Consider the following 22,592-nt stretch of genomic DNA (forward strand, 5'->3'; position numbering starts at 1 on the left):
CCATGGGGCTTTTCAAAGTGCACTTTAATTAAACATGATAATGCTTTTTATTTTTGGCCATTTCAGGAACTGATAAACTGCTAATGCCAGAGAAGGGGATTGCGGAAAACAAGAAGTTGGGAAGGGGAAATGGTTTTGTAGTAAAACTGATGAATGTAGTCTTGGACTTGTTGAGCTTGAAGTGATCGAGACACTGTAGTAAATGAAGCTGAGTTAAAAAGAGGTTAGAGTTAATGATAGATCTATGATATCTCATATATGAGATCTCTCATATCATATGAGATCTCTGAAGAAGTTAATTTGGAGGAAGAAAAGCAGGGAGGGGAAAAAAAGAACCTCAATAAAAATTAAGAAATATTAAGAAGAGACTCCAGAGAGGGGGCAACAAATTAAGAGAGACAGAAAAAGACAACATGGAAGCCAAAGAACCAAGGAGAGATATCACTTATGTAAAATATCAAGTACGGAAGAAAGAGTGAGGTAGGTAAAAAAGACTACCAAAGGCTGGACCATTTGTCAGGGATATCATCTATAGGTCAAGGTCTATTCTAGTAGTTTCTAAATCTCTTTACAATTTTGAGTCTACAAAAAGATAATGAGATTTGGTTAAATGCCATTCACTGCATACAATACTCTATCTCCTAATTACCATCTCCCCTGGATAGAATATTCTCCCTCCTCTTCTATCTCCTAATTCCCTGGGCTTCCTTCAAGTCTCAGCTAGAATCTCAATTTATAGGAAGACTTTCTCAGTCCTCTCAATACTCTTCTTCAGAGATTGCCTTCTATTTATATTCTCCACTTTTTGCATGTGTGTCGTTCTTTATATATCTCCCCCATTAGAAAGGGAGCTCCTCCAGGGCAGAAGTTTTTGCCGTTGTTTGTATCATTAGCATTTAGCTCAGTGCCTAAGGTATCTTAATCCCTTAATCAGTGCATGTTGGATGGTTGAATGGAGGAGGAACTGCTAACCTTAAAAAGAATAATTTCAGAGAAAAGGTCTGGGTACCAGATGTCTCCATATATACATTATATTTGTACCCCCCCCCCCCCATGGTCAAACTTTGTGAAATACCCTCTTCTTGTCTAAGTTCTACCTTTCCTGCAAGGATTAGCTCAAATTTTCTACTGTAAGGCCTACTCCAACAATTCTAAAACTTATTAAGTTCCAATCCTCTGAACTCTGTTCTTACTGTTATATATTGCATAGCTTAGCATGTGTCATTACTTTGTAGTGACATCTCTTCATTTATCTTCTCTCCTAATGAGACTGAAAACACCTGGAGGTAAGAACCATATTTTAAACCCTTTTATACCCACAGAGTAAAATATCTTGGGCTCAACAAATAGATGATGAGTGAGGCACTGTGGCATAATGGAAAATACCTTGCATTAAAAATCAAAATTTGTGGACTCAAACCCCATTCTACTGCTTACACAACTTGTCTTGACAAAACACACAAGCAGTAACTTTCTCTACACACACACAAATGACCTTGTTACAAATTCAAAGTAAAATCAAATTTTAGAGGGTATTAGTAGTGAGGAAAATCAGGAAAGGCCTTATTATCTCATTTGGTCAGATATATAATAGTGGACATGATATTTTTAGAGCCTAGTGGTAAATTTGGACAAGACTATTCTTGGTAGGCATGAAATCATGTATTTTCAGTTAAGGAAGATGAGTGACCATCTTGATTTCATACACACAAAGGAGGCATAAGTAGTTAAAGGATACAGCAAAAGGCAAGCTAGAAATTATATATCCCTGGGTGACCCCAGATATTATATAAACATGGATACCTGTAAAAACACTGTCAGATGACAGACCATTTAGAAGATTGTGAAGTAGTACATTTTGAAGTACACGTTTGGTCAGGCCAGTCTAATATTCTTCTAAAAACGACTGGCTGGCTTGGCGGGTGATGAGGACTCAATCAATGTTATATGTTTTGAGTTTCATAAGACTCTGGATCATGTGTCTTAACTTCATCAAAGATGTCAGAAAATATCATCTGTAGCAAGGCTTAGCAACAGGTTGGGGAATGCCAGTCTGACATCAACTAAAATTGTTCTCTCTGAAGTTATCAATGATCCTTAACTGACAAATTCAATGGCCTTTGCTCAGCCATCCTTCTTGACCTCTCTGCAACATCTGACACTGGTTGACTATTTTGTGCTCCTGGATATTCTCTCCTGTCTGGGGTTTCCTGACACTGTTTTCTCTTGGTTCTCCCTCTACTTGTCTGATGCATCTCCTCAATCTCCTCTGTAGTACCATCATTCAGGTCCTGTCCTCCAGCTGTGGATGTAACCCAACACTGTGTCCTGGTTCTTCTTTGTCTATACAAGCTCTCTGAGAACCTCATAATCTCTCATGACTGAATTATTGTCTTAATATAGATAAGTGACTACCCCGTATGTCTAATCTTACTTGGTCTCCTGAGCTCTAGGGTTCAATCACCAACTGCACAATGGACATTTCTAACTACATATGTATATATGTATGTATACATATATACACATATATATGTATGTGCACATATACATACATACATACATATATATATATATATATATATATAGTGTGTGTGTGTGTGTGTGTGTGTGTGTGTGTGTGTATCTCAAACCTAGCATGTCTAAAATATAACTCATTCCTTCTACCCACTCCCCTGGAGGAAAAATCCTTCTTAACATTTCTATTTCTGCAAAGGGTACCATTATCCCTCTAATTGCCCAAGTTTCCATCTTTAGTCATCCCTATCACTTTAATTTTCCTCATCTGACATATTAAAAATTGATCATCTTGTAATTTTACCTCCATAACATCCCTCACATTCATCACTTTCTCTCCACTTATACCACCACCACCACCCTAGTTCAAGACCTCACAAAATTTACCTGGAACATTGCTGCCTCAAGTCTCTCTGTTCTCTATTCCATCCCGTATACAGATGCCTAAACAATATTATTGAAGTACGTAACTCCCCCCAGTCAAAGAGCTTGAAAAACTTTGTAATGCCTCTTGGATAAAATATAAATTTCTTTGGTTGGACATTCACAGTCTGCCCTCAGCCTCTCTTTCCAGTCTACTCTTCTTCATGCATGCTAAATTCCAAACAAATTATTCCAGTTGGTGCTCTTTATACACAACATTCAATCTCTCATCTTTGTGCCTTTCCATAGGTTTTCTGTCCTCTACTCCAGAATTCAGCATTGCAGGAATTCATCTCAACTCCTCTGCGAAGCACCTACCAATGACATCAATAGTCACCAGCTGGACAGGTTTTTTTTTCAAGTTCATGAGCTATCCATGACTTTCAGTGGAAGACACTATGAGTGCCAAAAGGTACTAGGTCTTAACCATCCAGGCAGCATGGGCACAGCAGCACAGATGAGAGTTCTGACAGCCCCAGCAGAATAGGAACAAATTGGCAAACATCTCTCAATTATTTTGCATTTTTCCGATTATGTGTCACAAGCACACAGTCCTATAATCAGCATATAGAAGGTCTTGAATAACTCCCACTAATATTTTGCTTAAGCTATCAGAGCATGGCAGACAGAATATACTCTCATCTGACCTAAACTCAAAGTTAATCATTGAAGCTCAGTCCTTCAAGGCAGCTCAGGGAAAGTTGTAAACTAATAACAAGGCAAAACTTGGTCTCATTTGGATGCCGTTAGTCACAGTCAGTACACTTGGTATCTCCCTTGCCTCTACCATTAGACCCTCAGCACAAGGGAATGATTTTTATACATATCTCTGGACATCCAATCATTTGAAGGGCTTTTTCACAGACCAACTTCACTGATTGGAATGAAGTAACTTGATTGAGTCTGTGAGCAAAATATAGGGGTCCTTAACAAATCTTTATTAATGATTTGATGATGCACAAGACAGTTTACTCATTATGTTCCTACAGAAGATGAAGTTGGGAGAGGTGGTGATGCGCCTCAGCAGAGGACATGATAAGAATTCAAAGTAGCCGTAATAAATTGGATAAATTATTACTAATAAATAGAATAAAATTGAGTCCAAGCAAGTTTAGAGTCCTGTTCTTAGCAAGCAAAAGTATCATATAAAAATAAATGATAGGGAACAACTAACTATATGCTAGTATGGAAGATGGGCAAAAGGGCAATTAATCAACAAGCATTAAGCATTTACTATGTGTAGGGAGACGAGACAAAGTGAAATGATGCCTGCCCTAACGAAGTCATTGTTGTAAGGGGAAAGAAAAGATGTATTTGTCTATGTAAGTATTCATGTGTTTACATACATACATACATACATGTATATATTAATTCACAAGTATGTGTGTTATATATAATATGCACATATAACAATATATTGATATTATGCATTATTACAAATAATATTCTACATATTCATGTGTGTATGTGTAAGTGTAGATACACTTTATGTACATAAGTACATATACACATTCACATCAGATAGTTATGAGAAAAGGCTTGATGTAAAAGATAAGAACCTAAGCTCAGTCTTTAGTAAAACATAGGATTTCAAAAGATGTGGGTGGCTATATTCCAGTCACAGGAGCCAGCCTATGAAAATGAACAGAGAAGGGACATAAAAATGTCCTACATGCAAAATAGCATGTAGTCTAAAATGGCTGGATGGCAGATTTCAAGAAAGAAGGTAATGGGCAAGAAGTCTGGGAGGGTAAGAAGGGACTAGGTTGTGAAAAGCTTTAAATGCCAAACAAGAGTTTGTCTTTTATCTTAGATGGGGACGGTGGCATGTGTTGAGCTGATCAGACCTTGTACTGCAGGAAAATCACTAAACAGCTATGGTGGAAAATGCGACTGTAGCAGGGAGAGATTTGAGGCAAAAAGTCCATAAGGCTACTATGACAGACCAGGTAAAGGAGTATAAAGTGCTGATCTAGAGTGGTAACTGTGACCAGAGAGGAGGAAGGATGTATGTAAGAAATAATGTGAAGGAAGAAGAACAAGGTTGGTAACATGGTGAGAGAGAGTGATAATGGGGTTCCAAATCTAGACTTGGGGTGGGATGGGGGATGGAGGACATGGTGGTTCCCTCAACAGTAATAAGGAAATTAGGGAGAAGGTTGAATTTAGAGGTAAGATTCCATGTTTGGTCTAGACACATTGAGTTGGAAATTCCTATGGGTGATACATAAGGAACTGTTAGCAGATAGCTTGTGATCCAGAACTTAGCTCAGTGTTTTTTCTAATGTGATAGCCTATAATTCAAGAAAGATATGGTAACTTGGGAATATAGTCAAAAAAAATTCAACTTTTTAAAGTACTGACACCTCAAACCTAGGATAAAAAGTTTAAAGTCAATTATTATGTGCCAGGCATTGTGCTAAGTAGGGTTGAGATTACAAACACAAATAAAAAGAAAGGTAGGTTCTAACTTCAAGGAGCTGACATTCTAATGAGGGATGACATCACATAAAAGAGATATTTAAAAGCTTGGGGGGGGCAGTGAGGAGAAGGACTAGATTTCCTCATATAGAAGGAACAGAACTGCATTTTAGCACATTTGATAAAACTTTTCTTGATATTATTTTTCATAATATGGAAAGAGGTGGATTCAGACTGGTTAAATGATCAGGACCAAAAAAAATGCTGATTAAATGGACTTTTTAACTTGGGGCCCCTGGATTTGCTTTTTGTTGTTTTGGTATTTTGATAAATATTTCAATATAATTCATTTCCTTTGTAATCCTCTGCAATTTATTTTATGCATTTGAAAACATCATTGAATAAGAAGGTCCACGGGCTTTGCTAGCCTGCCAAAGGGGTCCAGGACACAGAAAAGATGAAGAGCTCCTGACTTTGAGGGAGGTGACCAACTGTGCTCTGTTCACCATAGCTGATCTAGCTGAAGATACTATTAAATTTGTGAAAGTTCTGAAGCTGGATTCTACTGAGCAGCATAATTAGAACCTAAAATTTCATGTTTATGACAAAGTAGAACTGTGGTCTGAATTTAATAAGATGAAATTCAACGGAGATTAATGTAAAATCCCATACTTGGGTTAAAAGAAAAATCCACTACCAACTATAGGAGAGGAGGGAAAGCTAGATGACTGTCCATGTAAAAAAAGATCAGAATGTTTTAGTACACTACAAGTTCAATGAGTCAGTGACGTGGTAAAGCAATTTCTTAAACTACTGTGTCTTAGCAGGCTTTCAAAGACATATATAGAAAATGGGGGGTGGAAAATTCCAGTATATTTTGTTCATACCACATCTAGAATACTCCATTCAGTTCTGAGTGCCACAGTTTAAGGAGAACATTAACAAACCAGAGCAAGTTAAGAGAGGGTAACTAGGATGATAAGTAAACTCAATTCTACAGCCAAATGAGGATTGATAAAATGAACTAGAGATGTTTAGTTTGCAGAAAAGGAATATAGCAAGCCATCAGTGCATGCATGACTCTTGTCTGTGTCTGTGTTTACCCACAAGTACAGCACAGACAGTCTACCCTACACATTAGATGCCTTCCTCATGTTCTCCTAACACTGAGAGGATACAATAAGCACATGGGCTTTCCATCCGTCATCTTTTACCTTTGCTCTGTGGGTGACCTGTCTTCTTTTTCTTTTATACATTACCTTCAATAAATCCTATCTGAATCTCATGGCATCACCACAAATCCTACCTCAAAATAATAAATACCACACTAGAATTAGAAAGAGTTCTACTACTAGATAAGAAAGAGAAAAACACATTCCTTAGAATAATCCTTTCTGAACCCAGTGTTGGGATATCCCAGGATATCACTAAGTTGTTTCTCTCTGCTCTCTTAATTTTAATTTATTTGATTACTAAACATTAAACCTGTTCTCCATAATGCTTTTGTAATGAGGTGAGGGACAGGTGTTATATAATCAACAAAAATAAACAACAATTCAATACATTTCAACTACTGTCTCTTTACAACCTCAAGGAATTATGTCAGAAATCTATAGAACTTGAAAAACGCATATCCATTGTAGGCAAAGAATGGAAAGTATACATTAGTGCCAGAGTGAAGGACAACACATTATCCCTTAAAATAAATTTTATTGCTATCTTTTCTTTTTATATCAGTCATTTCCTGACAAAGCACTCCTACCCTTGCACTGCAACTAGAACAACAATTCAGCCAAAACCAATGCTAAGTTTGACAGTATATGTAGCATTCTTTCTCCATAGTCCCCTGTTTCTGATCAAGAGGAAAGGAGATATTAGTATCTGCTCCATGGGAGAAGGCTGTTTATCACAACACAGCCCACCTTTCTCAATGCCATCTCTTTGGCTATATCTTTCCATCCTTTCTTCCTCTATCTTAGCTTAAAGTTGGAGAGGCTCCAATCAAGGCTAATATGAAATATATGATCTGCCAAGGGAAACTGGCAAGGGTTGAGTGACTTGTACTATTTAGGAAAAGGAAGGTGTACATACAAAGAATATCTGGATTTTACCTGGCCATTGATTATCACTGATGCCACAAAAATGGAAGAAAAGTCCTCATCCAAAGTCCTTATCACCTTTTCCATAGACTACTACAATAGGTGATATTGCCTCAAACCTTCCCATTCAAATCCATCCTCTAACCAGTCAATCAATAAAAAATTTATTAAGTCCTTACTATGGGCGAGGGACTGTGCTAAGTGTTGGAAATACAAATAAAGGCAAAAGATATCCCTTACCTACAGTCTAATGGGGGAGACAATACATTAAAAGAAGCTAAAAAGTTTTGGCAGTGTTGGGGTGGGGGTAGTACCCAGTGTGGAGATATACACATAGGCCTGCAGATGGGCAGGAAATGAGAAGAGTTGTCCGGGGTGCTCTCCTTAAATGGAGAGTCTGAGAGAATCTTTCCAAAGTCTGTGCTCTATTCTCTCAAATCAGAGGGACAGAGGGGACTCAGGGACAGACACTGAGGAAATATGTATTTCAGATGTTGTAGGAAGATGAGTTCCTGGAGACAATGATGAAGTCCAGGAGAGCAGTCAGGTAAGAAACGATGAGGTGGCTGCCCTGGCCTCCCTCCCTAAACAGAGGGTCTGGGAGGAGCTCTCCATGATTTTCCTGAAGTGTAGCTCTAACCGTGTCACTCCTCTTCCAAGTGAGTGCCAGTGGCTCCCTATTTGCTATCCAATTTACTAATTTGTTAAATTTAAATATAAGAAGCAATATATTTATACATTATTTAATTCATTTATACTAAAATAATATGAATATAAGATAAATATATTACATGATAAATATAAATACTATTTAATAATTTAATATCCAGTCTTCAATATGAAATCCTCTCTTTGTATTTAAACCACTTGATAATTTGGTCCCTTTCTAACTTTCTAGTCTTTTTTGCATTTTACTGCTCTCCACGTACCCTTTGATGCAGTTACACTGGCTTACTTTCAGGTTCTCAAACATGACACTGAGTCTCTGTCTCTATGCCTTCACATTGGCTGTCCCCAAAGGATAGAATTCAGTAAACCCCCATTTCCACCTCTTGGTTTCAGCTTAAATTCCTTCTTCTGCAGAAGGCCGTGCTCAGTCTTCCCTCCCTCCCTCCCCAGCGATTAGTATCTTCTCCTCTCAGATTGCTTTCCATCTATTCTGTATATATTTTGTGTGCACCTTGACATGTATTTCTCCCCCGCTGGAATGTAAGATTCTTGAGAGTAGGGTCTGTCTTTGACTGTCTTTTCATTACCAGTATTTGGCACAGTACCTGGCACATAGTAAGCACTTCATAAATACATGTTTAGAGACTATGAGCCACAAGAGGACAATAAAAACCAAAATGGCTAGAAAAGTACAGTCTAGGCACAAAGTATATGTCCAATGAGTGATTGCTGAAGTGAACTCAAACTACCAAATCTGCATTTTTTAACATAACAGCTATTTTTATATGTAACCCTAGTCTCAAGTTCCATTAATATGGGACTTTCTTTTCACTGGTAGAAACTGATGCCTAACACAAGCAGAACAGAGTTAATAAGAGTGAGAGAGAGAAAAGGGGCAGTCTCTTCAGATCCACTGAGCCTCCTGAGGATCTCCATGCTCTGCAGTCATTTCATGTGCTGAATAGATTCTAGGAAGAAGCAAACCTGGGAGATGATGGCAGTCTCTACCATGTCCCTGTCTCTGGGGAATGTCCCATTTGGAGGAGATGTGGGATACTCTTTCTTGGGTGAGCGGAGTTCTCTCATTCTCAATGGGAGACACTTCATTCTGTATTGTGGGGTATATATGTTCATATGTATACTTTCTCTGATTTCTGTTTTGCTATCAACTTGGGTGCATGAGTATCTTTGCTACTTTCTCTCTACATATGTATTCATTGAAAAACTGATATTTGCTGGGAAGGGAGTCAAACCTTAGTATAAATATTGCATCTTCTTTTCCCATTAATAAATAGTGATCAGAGGTTTAGCCTGAACTTGAAAACCATATCTCCTAGATGAATAATACTTAAGAGAGGGTACAGATATTATAGCAAAGTACCTCCACTCTCTGAGGACTGCAGAGTGGTACCCTCTGCCCTCTACCTCCTTCTTTACTTCCTGGCAGGAATTAAAGCCTCCCTTGGAGAAGGGGAGAGAGAGTAAAAATTAGAGATGTCTACTCTAGCTCCTTTTGAGTCATACAACACTATCTACCACCATGATGCCTGTGGGGTGTGGCCATCTTACATATACAATACTCTTCTAACAACCTTGTGAGGAAGACAGCAAGTATATTATTTACAGAAGAAGGAACTGAGGTTCAGAGTGGCCACATAGTAAAAACATCAACATTAGCTTTTGAACCCATATCCATCTGACTCCTGGTCCAGATCTCTTTCAAAATTATGCTACACTGCCTCATAGTAGCTGTCATAAGTCCTTCATAATTTAATAAAGTCTCCTTAGGACTATTAGGATTTCCTGTAGTGTGGGGCAGAGGACCATTGTTACAGCACCCAGGAGGGTATGCTCTGCAGGCCTAACTGAATAACATATTTATTGAAGTAGGTATTTAGCACTCTTCTAGGCAAAAAAATGAACTAGATTAAATCAGTTTACATTTGTGTTTCAGTTCCCTCAAGTACAGCATAGGAATGACAATCCCTACCTACCTCCCAGGAGTATTATCAACTTGTTCAACGGGAACCTAGGTTTGAGTTAGACCAAGATGCCATAAGCACTTACATAGTAGTGATTTACCAATTCTCTACCTGGTGACTTCTGCTAGAATGAGAAATTTAGGAAATATGTTAAGCATAATTGTAGGAAAACACAGTCTAGGTAAAGGTTAAATGAGATGACCTCTAACGTTCCATCTAACAATGAGATGATATGTCTGCCCCTCTCTCTTTCCTCCTGTCTGGCAGTAGCTAATAATTATGATGGAAGGATAACATATAACACATATCCCCATGCACAGGAATGCTCAAGACAAGGGAAGGAGATAGAACTAAAGCAATAGGTCAGCAAATGTCTTGGTAAAATGAGCTCGACAGTTTTTAGTGCTTTCTTTTAAAGGCTGCCACTCAAAGGCTCAATTTTGTGGTGGAACTGGGAGGTGGGGCAAATGTGCATCAATAGAAGAGTTGTAGGTGGTAAGAACATTCTAGAAGGGTGAAAATTATTATACTTATGACACAGAAGGGAGGAAAGCAGATTCCTTGGGTGGATCAAAATTTAAGGATTATAGATTATGAGGATAAGGACTGGTATCTCCAGAGATTAAAGTGAGAAACCATCATCCCCTGTTGCAATGGAAAAGTCTTCTCCCTCTTCTCCTTAACTCCTATTACTCCTACATTTGGACATACTATGCTTCTTGAACATATTCACAGAACTGTGAATATGTGCATATTCATATGCAGACATCTATCCATAAATGAATATAAGTATACAGTTGTGTGCTGCTGATTCAATTAAATCAAGAGAATCAGACTATATATCTAAGGTCCCTTTCAACTTTAAATCCTAAATTGAGAAATGTAAACTTCTACAAGTTTAACCTTGCATCATACCTAACTTGCTTCCATGAAGTTGGATTTCATACAAATAGCCTGGAGATTATCTGTTTGTTGTTTCTGGGGGAATCTGGACCTGTGATATCATCAGTGTAGGGAATTCCAAATGATGAAACTCTTTCCAGTGATCCAGATCAGCAACTACTCTGTGGTTTTTTAGAAGTCTTAGACACCTACCTGCCTACAGCATTAGGAGATGAAATGATTTCCCAGTGGTCTAATAAATAGCATGTGTCAATAGCAGGGCAGAGATTCACGTCTTCCTTGCTTCAGGGCCAGTCCTCTATCTACTCCACTATACTGTCATCTCATTATAATGTTATTAGCCTTTAATTCTGTGACATTCTATTCTACTGGGCACTATGTAATAAACCTTTTCCATACAAACAGTTCTTCTTAAGTCAGGACAAAGATATAAGTCAAACTGATAAAGCATGAAGGTTGTCCCCATTATCAAGCAAAAAGATGCTTACTATCCATTCATCAGTCAACTGGTAGGTAGGTTATCTAGCTTCATTACATAATATTGAAGGAAACAAATGCACATTTCTAAGTCAACTCAACCAGAGGGGGCTATTGTACCTTGAAATAAACAATGACTGTGTATGATATTGGCTCTGTTATGACACCTTATCTATTATAAGGCCATGTCTACAAAGTTAAAACAAAGTAGAACATTACACAATTATCTGGGAAATTTCAGACCATATGGTTCTGACTCAATTATCCAGATGGGTTGTGAGACTGTCCCAAATTCACATGGTAACTGCAGAACCTTCTGCTTTGCTTGGCTAGCAAGGCAATGGCCAGTGAGCACTAACAAGGAATTTTCATTCACATTTTGTGAACAAAGGGTAGGTTATGATTTTTTGCTGTTATCTTTACACTTGGCAGACAACTGGCAGTACTGGAATATATATGTACATGTTATACACACACATGCATACATGTGAGCCAGTAATTTTTTAATTTAAGGTAGATAACTGAGACTTATATAGTTAAGTAATTCATGCCATCCCCACTGCCCCTCCCCAAACAAACAAACAAAAAACCAAAGGACTATATTAGATTTCCTGCAATCAAGACAACATCATGTCATATTAAGAAGGAACTCTGGGCTGGGAGTAAACAAACAGTTCAAGTGTCTACTCTTTCACATACTTCAAGTTGTGTGATGATGGGTATGTTACTTACCACTCTGGGCCTCAGTTTCCTCAAGTGTAAAATGTGAATATTATATTGTATCTTCTCTAAAGTGCTATTAAGCTCTACGAGTCTCCCTATTATATTTCAGAGATCTCACTGCATGCTTCATTTTGCTCCCCTTACTGCCTCCATGCTTGTTCATGCTGTTATCCCAATACAAGATTTCTTCTTTCAACTAAACCAAAATTTCCATCTCTTTCAAGGTCTAGTTCATCATCCTCATCTATTATCATCATTTTCCTTGTTACTAGCATTGAAGTTAACTCTTCAAGGTTTGTGAAGCCCTTTCCATGCCTTATCCCATTAGATCCTCACACCAACCTTATAAGATGTGGTATTATTTTTATCCCCATTTTACAGGTGAGGAAAGTGAGGCTGAGAGAAGTCAACTGACCTACACCCAGGGTGAGATAACTATCTGAGGGAAGATTCCAACTCAGCTCTTCCTCATTCTAAGTCCATCACTTTATCCATGGTGACACCTAATTGTCATACTGGTGTCTTCCAAGAAGCCCTGCTCATTTCAAAATATTTTCATTTACTAACTCTTTATAATTCTTATGTCTCTATCATACCTTTCTGCACATGTTTACACTTTTCAGTTAGATTATAAGGTCATCAATAGATATAGAGCTGGAAAGGAGCATAGAGGTCATGTAGTCCAAGCTCTAGATGTTGTCTGTCACTTTAAAATTTGTATTTATATATGTATATTCATTTATAATTTATAATACTCATCATTATATGGAATAAAACAAGCATTTCCATAACATAGTACAATAAAAAGATGATTGCACATGAAATTGCATAAAGGATCAATGGTCCAGAGCAGTCAAGAGACTTGAACAAAGTCACTTGGGTATTAAGCATCAAAGGTGGGACTTGAACCCTGCCCATTCCTCTGACTTCACAACCCATGTGCTCTCCACAGCCTCTCACAGTTATTCATGGGTAAATTCTTGTCTTCTACTTGCCTTCTACATCTCCCCTAAGGTGGCAAAAACAATGCTTAACACCCAGCAGAAGCTTAATCAATACTTTCTGACCTCACTTGTTTTGTGTCCACCATCTAGTTCAATCACCTATGGTTGGATGACGACTGCATTAGCAGTACTTTTAGACCCATCATCCGTTGGGGACTTCCTGCCACATTCAATTTTAACACCCAACTACTTAAAGCGAATGTGCTCCACAGTTCTCTGAGATGTCTTGTTCTAACGGCAAATTGTAGTCCCTGCAGTGCTTTGTTACTTCTTTTCACTATCTATGAATCATTTCTTGCACTGTATGTGTGTAAGGGGGGTGGGTGGATGGTGTAGAGGAGGGCAGAGCATCACACTCCTTAAGGGCTTCACAAGGCTTAGCATAGTGTTAATAGTATTAATATTAGCCAGAGCCAGTTTCTAATGATCATATAATGCATATAATATCTATGGTTCTCTAATGAAAGCAAGCTATTTTTGATAGATGGCCCAAATGCATCCATTGGTATTGACAAAATATCAGGAGAACTAAAGAAATTCTGCTTGACCCACTGCTGAATGGATCCTTCTTCCCACCATTACCTCACACATCCCTTCCAAGGACTCATGGAGGCACATGAACAAGAGTCATACAGGTTTAAAAAGGTTGAGGAGAATTGAGAACTGCACTGTGGAAGGGGTGCTCAAACTGAGAAGATCGTAGATCAAAGTACTCAAATAAACTGTTTTTTAAACAGGAAGAAAATGCTAACACATAATGCTAATTCCATTTTTATAGTCTTGCTATCATTAAAGGAGTAAAACTATCTAAAACCAGCTTGTAAGCTGGCATGCGTCTTTGTATAACATTAGCAATAACAGCTGCTTACATTTATAAATGCTTGAAGACTTACAAAATACTTTTCTTTTTACAACCATGTAAGGTAGATGGCACAAGTAGTCTTACCTTCATGTTATACTGGAGATTGCTGCTAAGACTGATGAAAGGACTTTCACTTTGCAAACAACAGGCTCTCAATAAACATTTCCTGAATTAAGAAGTTCTAGGAGCTACAGAGGTGATTTATTAACCATTTCTCTCACATTTATACTTTCCTCTCCATTCATCCTGCTAGTACCCTATTTCATATCCACATCAACTCAAGCTTTAACTAATCCAAAGGTCAAATCAATAACCTCCTTTATTAGATGCTTCCTGCTGATGTCAGAAACAGCAGTCATCCTGGACGAGGTCCTAAGAAGCAAGGGCCTAGTGTCAGAACCTCTGACTGTCTGAGGGATCTTCTGTGAGAATCCCACAACTTGCCACAGAAGCAGATGCCTTGAACATTAAGAAAGAATTCCAAATTCTTTCATGTGTTAAACTGGGAAGTTCCCAGGATTTCTGGCACATGGCAAACTGTTTATGGGCTGAGGATGCCCCATATCGCATGTCAAAGTAGCCCACTTGGTAGGACTGAGTGTGTGTCCTTTGGGCCATCCCAAATTCATAGGAAATAGCATTATTAGTACAGGAGCAAGAAAATCTTTGGCAAATGCTTTTGATCCAGAATTTGCTGTGGACAATTCCAACTGAAAAATGGTTAAAGGATACGAGCAGGCAGTTTTCAGAGGAGAAATTCAAGCCATCAAGTATTCATAAGGAAAAATGTTCCCAATCACTAATAATTAGAGAAATGTAAATTAAAGAAATTCAGAAGTTATACTTCATACTCATTGGACTGACGATGATGTGGGAAAAAAAGAAAATGACAAATGCTGGAAGGGACTTCAAGGAAACAGATACATTGATGCATTGTTGACAGAGTAATTGAATTGGTCCATTCATTCTGGAAAACAATTTGGAACTATGCCCCAAAAGTTACTAACTTTTCAGTCAGTCAGTTAATAAGCATTTATTAAGCACTATGTGTCAGACCTTATGCTAAGGGCTGATGATACAAAGAAAGGCAGAAGATAGTCCCTGCCCTCAAGAAGTTCACAATTTAATGGAAAAGATAATAGCCAAAACCAAATATATACAAACATGCCACAAACAGGATAAATAGTAAATAATTCACAGAGGTAAGGATTTCAGTTAGGATTTGAAGGAAGCCAGGAAAATTAAGAGGTGGAGATGACAAGGAATAGTCCTGGAATAGGGGACAGCCAAAGAAAACGTCTGGAGTTAAGAGATGAAGTGTCTTGTTCATGGAAGAGCCAGGAGGTCAATCTCCCTGGATCAAAAGGCATGTGGAAGGGTGAAAGAAAACTGGTAAGGTGGAGGCTAGGGTGGAATCTAGATTATGAAGGTCTATGAAAGCCAAAGAGAAGATTTTGTATTTGATTTTGCAGGTAACAAGAAGCCACTGGAATTTACTGAGTATGGAAGTGATGTGGTCAGACACACATAACTATACAGAAATATTCTTGAACCAATTCGGGAAAGACTAGATAAATAATCATATATGAATTAGTGGAATATTATTGTGCCATAAGAAATGATGAGTAGAATGATTTCACAGAAACCTGAGACTTGTATAAACTGATGCAGAGTGAAGTGTGCAGAACCAAGAGAAGGACTGACAAAATGACAACAACACTGGAAGGACAAAGACTTCTGAAAGCCTTCACTCTAATCAATTCAATAGCCAAATACAGGTCCAGAGGATTGAGGATATTGTATGCAAAGTAACACCTTACAATAAGGTGTTAAGACTTAAGGGAGAGGATGACACATATATTTTTTGGACGTGGCTGATGTTGGAATTTCTTTTCCCTGACAATCAATTTTTGTCACAGGGGATTTGGTTTTTAATTTTTTTTTACTTTTTGCCTTTTTTTCATTTTTTTTTTAAATTTGGAGAATAAGAGGTAGGAAAAAGAGAAAACAAAAGATTTTTTTTAAAAAGTAAAATAAAATAAATCTCATATAAAAATTTTTCCAGTGACAAAATTTGCTCCCTTATTCAGAAATAAAAAACCACAGCCACATATTCCAGTTCTTTCTGGAATCTTCCTCAAACTTCTTCCTTGATAAAATACTCCGAAGGTTTGGTCCTACCAGCCAGAGTTCAATAGGTGATCTGTGTTGGAAGTGCAATTTTGAGGGTAATGAGGGAATGATTCTCAATTTATCTGAAAGGGTAAAATATAGCTCTATGCTATTACTAAAACAAAGTGATCAAGAATGGTGTAAATATGCTCCAACCCATGTGCCTAATTTGCCTATTTTTCACTCTCACAAATCTTAATGAGAATGACTTACATTTTCAAGGAGGGCATGCTTGATGCAGATTTAAAAAAGAAAGACACAGACTTTGACAAACAATATTCTATATAATAACTTTTTTTATCATCGCATATTAGACAGAAATGTGTAGAGAATACAAAATCCCAATATAAAATATGTGCTCCCTGTTTGTTGACTTAAAAAACTAATTTAAAAATCACTGATTCACTAGAGTAAAATACAGCCTTGAAGACTTTCTCCTCTAACGGGCGTCTCCCATGAATGCTTTAAAATAATCTTAGATTCCTTGATAGATACAACAATGGAGACAAGTTTATTTGAGAGTCCTTTCATTAAAATCAAGGGATAAGGAAAGAGGTAACCTCACTGAAGGAGTTTGCCATTATCATGGAGGAGGTAAAGTGCAGAGTACAAATAGAAGTCCCTACAGATAGAGAAGTTCTCCAGATGTTTCTGTTTGCAGATAATATTGTGATGATTGGCTCAAGCCCAAGAACACCACAGTCTCCTAAAAGATATCTACAACCACTCATGAGAACAGTTTAACAATCCACACAGGAAAACCAAGTAGATGAAGAATGTCTGCTGTACAGACTATCCATGATATATAGTTGGATGGATCACCCTTTGAGTTAGTTCACCAGTACATTTATTTTGAACAGATGCTATAAACAGACAATGAATTGGGTTCCAAATAAAACAGGAGGAAGGTAGCAGGCTGAACTGAATTTAGGAAACTGCACAACCCTTTTAATGACCCCAAGTTTCTCCCTGAAACAAAAATCTATCCTTTTTAAGAAACATCAATATCTTTCCAGTGATACGATATGGCTGCAAATCATGGAAGCCCATTACCTCTGGAGAATCGAAATTGCAGGCCACCCACAAGGCAAAATAGAGAGTTTTAAATGGGGGTGGGGAGAATGGTCTGCAGCTTATCAGAGATGACAGATTGCTTGCAGAAAGTGGTATAAAATGTATATTCAAAGAGATTATCATCAGAAAAGGAGGTGGGCCAGGCACATAGAAAGAGAAAGGCATAATAGATGAGACAACTTGTGATTAGCACTGGTACTCATTTAATTTTAAGAAATCTTCAGGAAGGCCTTTAGCTTACTGTCCCATGGAGGATTTATGCATGGCATGAACAAATACAAGAAAGTATGGATAAGACTGTGATCTACATTCTTGGAAGGAGTACCTATATATTTTTTTAAATTTTATTTTATTATTATTATTTTTTAATGTTTTACAATCACTGCCATAAAATTAAGACTTTTTCCCCCGCACCTACCCCCCACTACCTCCCTCCCTCCCCACGACCGCATGCAATTCTGTATAGGTTCTACATATACTTTCCTATTGAGTACTTTTTCACTATAGTCATGCTATGTAGTCAAACTAAAATAAATGGAAGAAATCATATAACAAATCAAAACATGATACACAAAAACACACACACACACAAACATGATCTGCTATATTCTGCGAATGACTTCCATATATCTTTCTCTGAGTGTGGAAGGCATTTTGCCTTAGAAAACCACCATTGGGATTTTTTTTTTTAATAAGTTCTTGTGTTATTACGAAGTTCCAAGTCTACCAGAAAAAACTCTCGCACACTGTGGTCATTGCTGTGCACAAAGTTAGGAGTACCTATATTGATGAGGGAATATGACTATTAAAGTATCGGTATTGGTAAGTCTTTACCTGCAGTAAATTAATCTAGGTTAATAGCAGCAATCTATCCACACTTGTACAGAAACGTAGTTACATCAAGTCAAAGTTAAGATATGATGGTCCCTTTGGCATTTTTTTACTTCTCCTACTAGGATCTCCATGCACCATGCAAGCAGGAGGAATTTTAGCATGGAATTTATAGGTTGGAAAATACTAAGGCCAACCCATACTTTCAACTAAGCTCTAAGGGTTTTAAAAGCTACAGAGAGGAGTTTATTTTTTATTCTAGAAGCCATAGGAAGACACTGGTTGTGTTTAAGTCAGGAAAGTCATGTGGTCAGGTTGGGGCTTAAGGAAAATTCCTTTGGCAGCAGTATATAAGATAGACCTCTGGGCCATCTCCAGTCATCCTGATGAATATCTGATCACTGGATCCAGATGGCTCAGGAGGAGAAAGTGAGGCTGGTGACTTTACACAGCCCTCCCTCACTCAAAGCAAAGTCAAGTGCAAGTCATGTCATCATTTCTCTGATGTCATGGTCTTCTTAGAAAATGAAAGATGAATATAACCTGTGAGTAGACTGAGGTGCCTGGGTGGGGACCCAGCTAGCTGGGTTACCCAGTTCATCCTCTCCCTTCTGTCTCAATCTCCTCTTCCTTTGGGGTTTACTGACTAGATGTTCTTCTCTCGCTCCCTTCCTTCCTTCTCCCCAAACCTTAAACCCAGTGCACTCTGAAGCCCATAGGTTCAACAACAATAGGTCCCTGTTCAAGCTCCACTTCATGCCTGGCTTAGAGTGATTATCAATAGTAACAGTTTCTGTTTCCCTCCTAGTTTCATTTGGTTATTTTTTTTTTCTTTTGCTCATTAAAAGGGCCATTCTCTGACCATTTCTAAAAGAGACCTGTCCACTCAATGGGCATTACCTCCCCCTAAGTGAGTATGTGAAAAGGCATCACCTAAAAAGGCCAAGGTCTCCCACTGCATTCTAGGCCATCCAGTCATCTTGATGAATATCTGGTCACTGGATCCAGATGGCTCAGGAGCAGAAAGTGGGGTTGGAGACCTTGCACAGCCTTCCCTCACTCAGAACAAAGTCAAGTGCAAGTCATGTCATCATTTCTCTGATGTCATGGTCTTCTTTGAAAACAAAGGACGAACACAATAACAAGCCCTACCTAGGCATGGAGATGTCCATGGACATGCCTACCTGCCCCTGCAAGTACAGAGAATAAATTTTTACTTCCTCTCAAAGTATTCCCATATTGACTTATTTTTATGGCCCAACCTACAGCCCATCTGTTCTTGACTATGAAAATCTAATACAGTATTCCACTTTTGGTGGACTTGGGAGTCACTGTGAATTTGATAACTCAGTCACTACCCAGCAAGAAGTATCCCTACAGCCTTCTGGTTTCATGGTATTAGTTGAAAAAGTAGATGAGTGTACAATTTGGTTTGTACTTAAATGGTGATCCAAAAGATCAAGCTCATGCAGGCCAGAGCAGGAGTCACCAGGTAGTATTCACTCTGAGCATAATTTATTGTCCTTCTTTCCAATGGGCCTGGTGTTTTATATTACAACTATTAAGTGGTACTTGAGTAAGATCAGACTCTGTTGGAAACAGTACCACGTAAGCAGATGCACTCCCTCTCTGATTATGCCTTATTCTAGACCTTGACACAAAGTTCTCTCACTAAGACTGGAATTTTCATGATGTTTTTAATACAGGTGAAAGAGAGGAATTTTAGGGTTTTTTTTGGTAACATAGTATCAGGAACACTGATTCTAACCAGTTGAATCTATTTTTTGATTATCCCAGAGTTTTGGCTATGAAGGATTTCTAAAAAATAACTGGAAAAAGGGATCCACCTAGCTCTCTATATCTCCCACACTATCTTTTAAGAAAAGAGTGTTGAGTTAAGGCTCTCCCCTTCATGTCTGATATCCTCTGCCATGTAACTAGTTGAAACTAGACATCTAAGGAGCACATAATCTGATTGATATATGGGAAAGTGACGAATGAAATATGGTCTTTTAGATCTATGATGGCTTATATAAGACCACTGTTAAGTCCTTCAGTAGTGCATTACCCCCAACAATATTCCATAGGTTCAGGTTCAACACCTGTCCAACCAGGCGACATTCAGCTATTCCAATGTTATTTCCATCTATTTCTATGACTATGACATACCCAGAATAAGACCCAGCCTCCAAAATCCACGCTACCAATGGCCTTTTTTCTGAATTGGAGAGTTGTCAAGTCACATAGAAATATATGGAATATATGGATTAAATAAATGGTGAACGGGGAACCACCAAAGACCTACAGCTATTCCTCACTGCAATGAATAAATCTGGAGTTAGAAGACTAGAGTTAGAATCCTGCCTTAGGCACTTACAAATTGTGAGTCCTTGGCAGGGGTCTGGGGACAATAATGACACTTCCCTTAACTCACAAGGCTCAAGTGAAATGAAGTTGTGAAGGCTTTAGCAAACTTTAAAACACTGCATACATTTGCTATTATTAAAAATTGCTTTGTCTTCCTCACATTCCTTGGAATTCAAAAAGAAAAGGTCCTGTGAAAAAAAACCATCCTCTTTATGTTCAATATGTGGGGTGTATGTTGTATGTATATCTGTGCATATGTGGTGTCTCCCCTACTTGGGATGTAAGTTCCTTTAAAGAAGGCATTGTCCTGCTCTTCTCTCTGTGTTATCTGTGTTTCTGCACAGTACTTGGCACAGATCAAGCACTTAATAATCACTTTAACAATCTATTCTATTCCATTGTTCAGAAGACTGTGAAAGTGAATAAAATGGTTGTTTTTAGAAGTTAAAAGGAGTATTGGTACATAAGCACATTTTCTTAAAGTATATCATCCATATCAACAACATACTTCCATTCATGGTTTCCATTCTGCTTGGGCCTCTCAATGACACGATGAAATAACTCAGACCTTTCCAGTGGACAACAAAAACCCGAAAGGGACAGTTAACACATTTAAGAGCAGCTTTAACTTGTTCTCTGTCTTGATCTAGTCAAAGACACATTAACATTTCTTGGCAGAGCTCATCATCACTCATTGGTCTTTCCACCCTCCCCCATATCCCAGCACTATAGGAACCTTTCACACAAGACATTGATATCATATGGGAAAAACTGCTGGCATTACAGAAACACCAGAAATATGAGGAAATGTAGCACTTTCAGGATTAACTATTAGAATCAGGGGCACCTTTAGACAGATCACTTAGCACTGGAAGTAATGTCACAAAAGATGAATTCGCTAAAATTACTTTAAAAAACCTTTATAGTAGTAAATAGAGTAGAAACAGAAAGAGAAACAGAAGCCATTCATCCCTACATAATCCCCATGGCCTGCATATTGATTTAGCTTTAAAACGTAATGCTGTGTATGTTTTATTGCTTTTATTTATTTTGTTAAATTTTTCACAATTACATTTTTATTTGGTTCAGGACCTCACGGATGCAGGCTACATGTGCCATTAGACACCTCTGCTTTATAGCACTTAGCCACAAATTTTCCTAGAGAGTAATTCATAACAAACCTGTATTTACAGAAAACCTATGAACAACTGATTTTTGTTCTATGGTTGCTAAGTTACTTAACACCAAAAACAATCATCCACCATCATAATAAAAATATGCATTAATTTATCTGGCCCAACTATATGTCTGATTATTTTCTGACATTTTTTAAAGCAAGGACATATTTTAGAGAAGACCTAAAGCAAAATATCTTTTCTTTCTTTCCCCTCTTTTGCAAAGACTGCCCACTCTGGCAGAGAAAGACAAAATCTTTGCCAAGGTTTTTATCTGTACATCCCTCAAGTACTCTATCAAATAATAAGCGCTACACTAATGGATATTAGTACATAAAAGGTAAAATTCAATGTCTGCTGGAGAATCAACTCAGCTCAATAAGGTCACCAATCTCTACATCATGGATAAGCACACTGGCTTCCACTCTATCCAATATTTCAATGCTGATTTGGAAAGGTTTCAACACATGCCCTTGCAATAGAAAATATACATTATTTTTCCACTAAATGGACACAGTAAAAGGATGGTACGTTAAAAAAAATCCACAACTTCCGGTGAATCCTACTTGTTGGTTCATCAGAAAGTCTCCATTAAAACTGCTACTCCATTTAATCCATTTTAATCATTCCTTGAAATTAACAACCTGTCCCTGTTATTCAGGTCTGCAAAATGTGGTGAGATTGTTGCGCCCACTGAATTATGTTGTGCTTTTTGGATTCAATTGAATTATCTTGATTCAACCATTGTTAGCTTTTGGAAAGGGAAGACAAAGGAATAAGCATTTATTAAGCACCAATTCTTTGCCATGCACTGTGGTAAGAGCTTTTGAAAATTATTATCTCATATATTCCTCACAATAACCTCATTTTGCATTTGAAGAAACTGAGGCAAACAG

The 22,592-nt window shown here is 37.9% G+C and overlaps 1 protein-coding gene across 13 annotated transcripts in view; it reads right to left on the bottom strand.

Moving 5' to 3' along the window:
* Positions 1–22,592, bottom strand: part of ATXN1 (ataxin 1) — a 516,919-nt gene that overhangs the window by 255,911 nt on the left and 238,416 nt on the right. The window lies entirely within an intron of this gene.

The sequence above is a fragment of the Notamacropus eugenii genome, chromosome 4 (assembly GCF_028372415.1).
Source record: "Notamacropus eugenii isolate mMacEug1 chromosome 4, mMacEug1.pri_v2, whole genome shotgun sequence".
Taxonomy (NCBI): domain Eukaryota; kingdom Metazoa; phylum Chordata; class Mammalia; order Diprotodontia; family Macropodidae; genus Notamacropus; species Notamacropus eugenii.